Here is a 6,296-nt window from a genome sequence, read left to right on the forward strand (position 1 = left end):
CTAACTTGGAGACTTTAACGCAAGGTTGAGAAAGTTGTGGAACGTATATCTTGACTTCCAATAACATGTAATGCCATATCCGCAAAATAAAGGAGAAAATGGTGTTCTCGTTCATCCTAACTACTCGGTTCGTCAAACCCAACTTTCAGTTCGTGTAACAGAACGTTCGATTCGTAAGACCTACCATATGAGATTAAAATAACTCATAAAAGAAGTTCGGTTACACGAATAAAAAATCACTTTGATTTAGAAACACTGAACGCAATGATTTTTACAAATACTTATGATGAGAATGGTGACATTATCTAAAAATCAATTCAAATGCGTTGAAATTAGGAGAAAACTACCGAGTAGGCAAACAATTTTGTAAAACTTACTGCATGAGTGTTAAATTTTTGAAAAATTACTGCAAGAGCGTTAAATTTTAGAGAAATATGCTCCGACAGTTTTGAATGTTATGGACATAAATGCGACCGCGTTGAATATATGTCGCAGGCAATTCACGATCTCCGGCGAATTGCCTAGGCAATATGCAAACCGCCTGGGCAATTTGCAAGCCGCTAGTGATGAACAAATTTAAAGAAGAAAGTCTGAGCATTTACCGATAGATTTTATAAATAATTTCAAATAACTAGAGTTGCGATTCAGGAGTTTGTCAAACTGTGCATTAATTGCCAGGGGAAGAAGCAGATGCCCCCTCCACGGCCCACTAAAAGTTGGCACGTACGTTATTACAAGAGTTTCGCAATTCGACCGGGGGCCTTTAGATGACTCTAACCTCCCTGGAATAGTCATAGAAGTTAAGAACAGAAAGTACGATGTTGCAATGGCACCAGGTGTGCTAAAAAATTGGTTATCAGAACCACAAGAGGTCCCTACAAATGAGTTAAACACGTGCGGTTTAAATGCTTTAAAACAAAAAAAAATGTTTCAGTTAGAGAATCAGTTGCCCACCACTCCCTCTTCGAAAGCCAGGGCTTTGAAAAATGTAACGAGGCGCTGTTCCTGATTCAAAGCTAATCTCAAGTGCAATAGCCGCGGCCATTCCTCTTCGTCCTGCAAGAACAAGTAGTTAAATCAAGTCATCGTAGTTTCTAGGAAGGTATTTTAATTTTTGACGCGATTTTAAAAAAAATTGAGTAAGTTTGGCTAAAAATAAAGAAATAAATGAAAGTGCGATAAAGTAATTAAGTGACGCCACCTTGTCTCCTGTGTCGTTCTTGCTGTACATTATCACGCAGTCGTCGTACCTGTTCCATCGTGCACCGCGAAACGTCAAATTAAGGTAAATTCTCAAATTTTCTTCACTAAAGTTCATCACTAGCGGCTTGCAAATTGCCTAGGCGGTTTGCATATTGTCTAGGCAATTTGCGAGCCGATCGCGAATTGCCGGAGATTGTGAACTGCCTGCGACATATAGACGATTACTGCGAGCATGCTAGTCATTGGTGACAATTACTGCGAACGCGCAACATCATACTGCGTACAGTAGAAATAAAAAACACATTGGATCTTGAGTCCACACTCTTGAAAACACTGACAAGAAAACGGACTCTTCATTCAATCAGATTAAAGCTTAAATCAAAAGGAAATCCGCTCAAATTAAGAGGCTTGGTTCTTGATGTATGCTTAAATCTGATTCAATCAAGAGTATTTTTTCTTGTCGATGTTTTTAAGAGTCTGGACTCTAGATCCAGTGTGTTTTTTTTTCCAGCGTAGCTCCGTTGTTACGCAAAACTGCGTAGGCCGAGGAACTACCTGCACCCCGTAAAAATTGGCGATAAGAGCTGCGTTTCAAAATACCATAGGAATTCTTAAAGCCGGCTAAAGAAGGCTACCGAAAATCATACACATAGCTGGCTGTAGAGAAAAATCATACGGCCGGGCTATACGAAGCGATAAAAAATTATGCGGTTTCTATCGCCGGGCTTTACACTTCATCGCCTGGCTGTTGCTTTTTCGCCATCGATTATAAAAGGCTATCAGAAATTGTGTAGAAATTCCAGTGCTTCGGAAACCATTAAGTTTGATACGGAACCACCTAATATTTACAAAACACACGTTATATTTTCCTTTAATACATATTTTTTTTTATCAATTAAAACGAGAATGATCCATACAGGATGTGCAAACATTTCAAAATCATGAGTTGAATAACGCTGACTCCGCCGGATTAAATATTAGAGCCAAACACAAAGCGGAGCGGCGACGCACTGGCGCCTACAAACCTAACGGGATACTTCACGCATTGCGCAACGCGTGAAGTATCCCTGTTAGGTTTGTAGGCGCCAATGCAACTATTTCACACCAGAGGTATTGCACAGTATCATACGAAACTGAAGGCGCTCTAATATATTAGGAATGGCAGGACTCCATCAAAAGTACGGAGCTTTCCTCGCAAAATAAATCAAGATACTACGGCCCAAAAAGAGAGCAGTGGTCCAAAAACTCACTAAGTCCTAGCATCCGTAATTAGTGACGTTTAGCATACACTTTATCGCCTGGCTGTGAGTTGCTTAATCGCCATCGACTATAAAAGGCTATAAGAAATTGTGCAGCCGGCTATAGAAGCTATTGGAGATCTTACAGCCGGCTGTAGGTCTATGGTATTTTGGAACACAGATTCTACTGCCAATTTTTACCAGGGCACCCCTAGAATATATTTTGAGAACATCATAAACGTAGATTTATAACAAATAACAAAGATCACGAATAATCGATAAATTTACGAATTTCTATCAATAAAACTGACCTCTGATGTCGTCCTCACCTTGGGTAAACGTTTCCTTTTCTTCGACCTCGTACTAAGCCGGACGAATTCTTCGATCTCCGGCTTCGCTGCCTCGATAGACGACCCTCCGATGACCACACCTTCCGAATCCGTAGCACCTTCTTTCGAAATCGTATCTTCCTTGACGTACAGCCGGGATTGTGGTCGATTGCTCCGATTGTAGAATCGCGTGCGGCGATGATTCACGTCATTGCGGACATCTTCAAATAAAGAGGGTTGCCAAAGAATACGTCTGAGATCTCCAGTTGCATCCTGAATGGTTGATGACACTACCGTGGGCACAGACTTCGTGATCGGTCGTTGAGTGAAAGGGGGAATTATTTCGGGGGTCAAATACACCGTGGAGGGGTCGTGACCTCTCCACGTCGGAGGATTTCGCGTGTAGAACATTCGTTCGCTAACCTCCGCGGATTTTAATTTATCGGCGGGGTGCGTCTGATAATACTTTTTCAGCGTCAGTCTATTGGATTCATTTATTTGCGTGTTGGTGTCTTGATCACTCGCATGGATGAATGGTCTCGGTGCTGCGTCAGGAAGAGAGGGGGGTGTCGGGAAGACCCCGATCTTGTCCTCAGAGATATCAGGTCCACGGACCCCTAGAGGCTTCCGGGAGATATCATCCTCTACAAGATCAGAGGGGAGGTGTTCGGGAAGGACCCCAGATCTCCGTCCTCTGAGATATCAGGTTCACGGACCCCAATAGACTTCCAGGAGATATCATCCTCTGCGATATCACTGCTTTTGGCATTACTTAGGATCTCCGGAGGCTCGGTTATGACATTAGTGTAGAGGGGTTCGACCGGGGAACCGCTAGAAATCAATCTGAATGCGGGGGACACTAGTCGCTCAGCCTCCGGTTTCCTTACGGAATTTACGGGCGAAATCAGTACGGGAGATGGTGTCTTAAAATGAGGTGATCCAGTTGCCTCCTGGTAATCTGGTGGTCCCTCGTTGATTTTACCTGGGAAAGTGGTCAATGGCTCATCATCGGGGGATTCCGTTGGCTCACGGCTACTTTGAACCGGGAAAGTAGGCAGTGTTTCATCATCAGGAAACTCCGATAACCTCTGAGTATTGACAGTTTTAAATACATCAATTTCTTCCACTAATTCGGTATCATCAGTTCCGTTACTATGAATACCAGTGCGCGAATCGTAGGAGTCAACCTGAGACAATGATACCTTCCGCTTGCTTTCAGTGGCTTCCTCAATTTCATCAGAACTTTCAGATCGGGTTCGGATAATTTATCACCTTATCCGATTCAACTTCGTCTGTTACAGTCAGGCGAGGAGGATAAAACTCTAAAGACGCTTCCCTTCCGTTGCTAGATACAGTACTATCAGTTGGTTTCACTCCCTTAACTGCCGACTCCAATTCATTTTGCAGTGTTGAACTTGATAGATTATCGAACGAATGCGGTGGCGTCGGGAACGTAGGGTAGGATTCCTCGAGCCCTTGCTCAAGTCCTTCATTCAGAGATGTTGAAGTTAACGCTAAGTCCTCATCCGAAACCCCCATCTTCACCTCTGAAGGAAGTGGAGTGGATTGGCAAGGTTGACAGATTCCGGATTCTTCCGCGAGGTTTTCGGTGGTTCTGTTAATTCTCGAATAGGAGTCTTTAGACGACTGCGAATACGTTCTTAAAGTTACGTTAGGAATCTCCACGTTAGTACTGATCACGTCATTACTCTTCGAGTCAATACTTTTCACGTTAGTACTCTTAACGTCAGTACTCTTCACGTTAGTAGTCTTAACGTCAGTACTCTTAACGTCAGTAATCTTAACGTCAGTACTCTTCGCGATAGTACTCTTCGCGTTGGGCCTCTTCACGTTACTACTATTAACGTTAGTACTCTTAGCGTTACCTCGAGTCGAAGGCGTTGCTTCAGTGATCGAGGGCAGCGCGTGGATTTCGACGAGATCTTCAGTTGGATCCGACGGCGAGGGGCTGACCAGCGCGTCCGCGTCCAGCTCATCTATAGCGAAACCATCCTCAAGATCGATATTCTCTAATTGCTCCAGATCGAGTTTCGCTAGTTTTTTAAAGTTTTCAATGGACTTAATGAGATTCTGCGGCTTCGAAGGGGACGATGCATCGAGAGCAGGTCCTGATTTACGCTCCAGCCGCATTATGTGTTTCCTCGTCGGGGAAATCGAGACGCTGGTCTTGGATTTGGTGCTTTCCTTCCCTCTTGCTGATAACGGAAGATACTCAGAAAATGCGCGTTTTCTTCTGTCATTATTGGATTTTATTTTTATTTGAGGTTTACGATAAGAAGGTGATACTTCGGGCTGAGTGTGACTTTCATAGGTTATCTGATCGTCGGAACTTTTTACGGTTCTCTCGTCTGCATAACTACGTTTCGGCCTACGATCCGTCAGCTGCGAAGGGCGAGGTTTCCCAACGCTCGTGAGCACTGACTTCTCCGTTGTAGCGGCGGACGGCTTCGCGCTTTCCGTTGTCGCCGTGAGGGTATGCAACCAGGCGGCGTGAAACGACGCGCACAGCTCGGATATCTTACTATGCAACTCGTGCGCTATCACGTCGAAGTGACTCGACTTGGAGGCGCCTTGGGAATACTGTCTCAAGAGACTCAGAAATGGATGCTCTACTTCGTTCGCTCGAAATCTCGTACCTTGCTTGACGAAGTTGAAAGCTTCGCGCGAGTGCGAGCCAGGCTCTGGATCGAAAATGCGGTGTTCTTTCGGAAGGTGCGAGGATGAATATTCCACCGGTGGTCCCATTCGGGACGATTGTTCGACTGATTCTTGAGAGTCGAGCTCGGGATCCGAGTGATCGGTATGCAACGTTTCCTCGGCCTCATCGTTGTTCGATTTGGCCCACTTATTGGCGATCATGCTCATCAAGGCGTCGAAGGCTGCCCGTTTTACACGCTGCCGCTTCTTTGATCTGGGATGGTGACGAGGGAACTCCGGCTTATCGGGATATACCGACTGTTTTGAGTGAGGGATTCTTGAATGGTGACGTGAGAACTCCGGCTTATCGGGAGATACAGATTCCTCGTAATGAGGAATCTTGGATGGTGACGTGAGAACTCCGGCTTATCGGGAGATATAGATTCCTCGTAATGAGGGAATCTTGGATGGTGACGTGAGAACTCAGGCTTATCGGGGATATAGATTCCTCGTAATGAGGGAATCTTGGATTGTGACGTGAGAACTCCAGCTTATCGGGAGATATAGACTCCTCGTAATGAGGGAATCTTGGATGGTGACGTGAGAACTCCGGCTTATCGGGAGACATAGACTGTGTGTAGGGGGGAAATCTTGGATGGTAACGTGAGAACTCCGGCTTATCGGAAGACAGGGGCTGTTTGTAGTTAGGTAATCTTGAATGACGTAAGAAATCCGGCTTATCGGGGGATATTGACTGATTTTGGTGAGGGAAGCTCGTAATAGAGGTGCTGAATCGGTGTCCGACCCAAATTGGAAAGTACGCTTCGTTGCTTGCAGCTTCCTTGTGATTCAAGTAGACGGCAGCACG

Source organism: Bemisia tabaci, chromosome 10, assembly GCF_918797505.1.
Source record: "Bemisia tabaci chromosome 10, PGI_BMITA_v3".
Taxonomy (NCBI): domain Eukaryota; kingdom Metazoa; phylum Arthropoda; class Insecta; order Hemiptera; family Aleyrodidae; genus Bemisia; species Bemisia tabaci.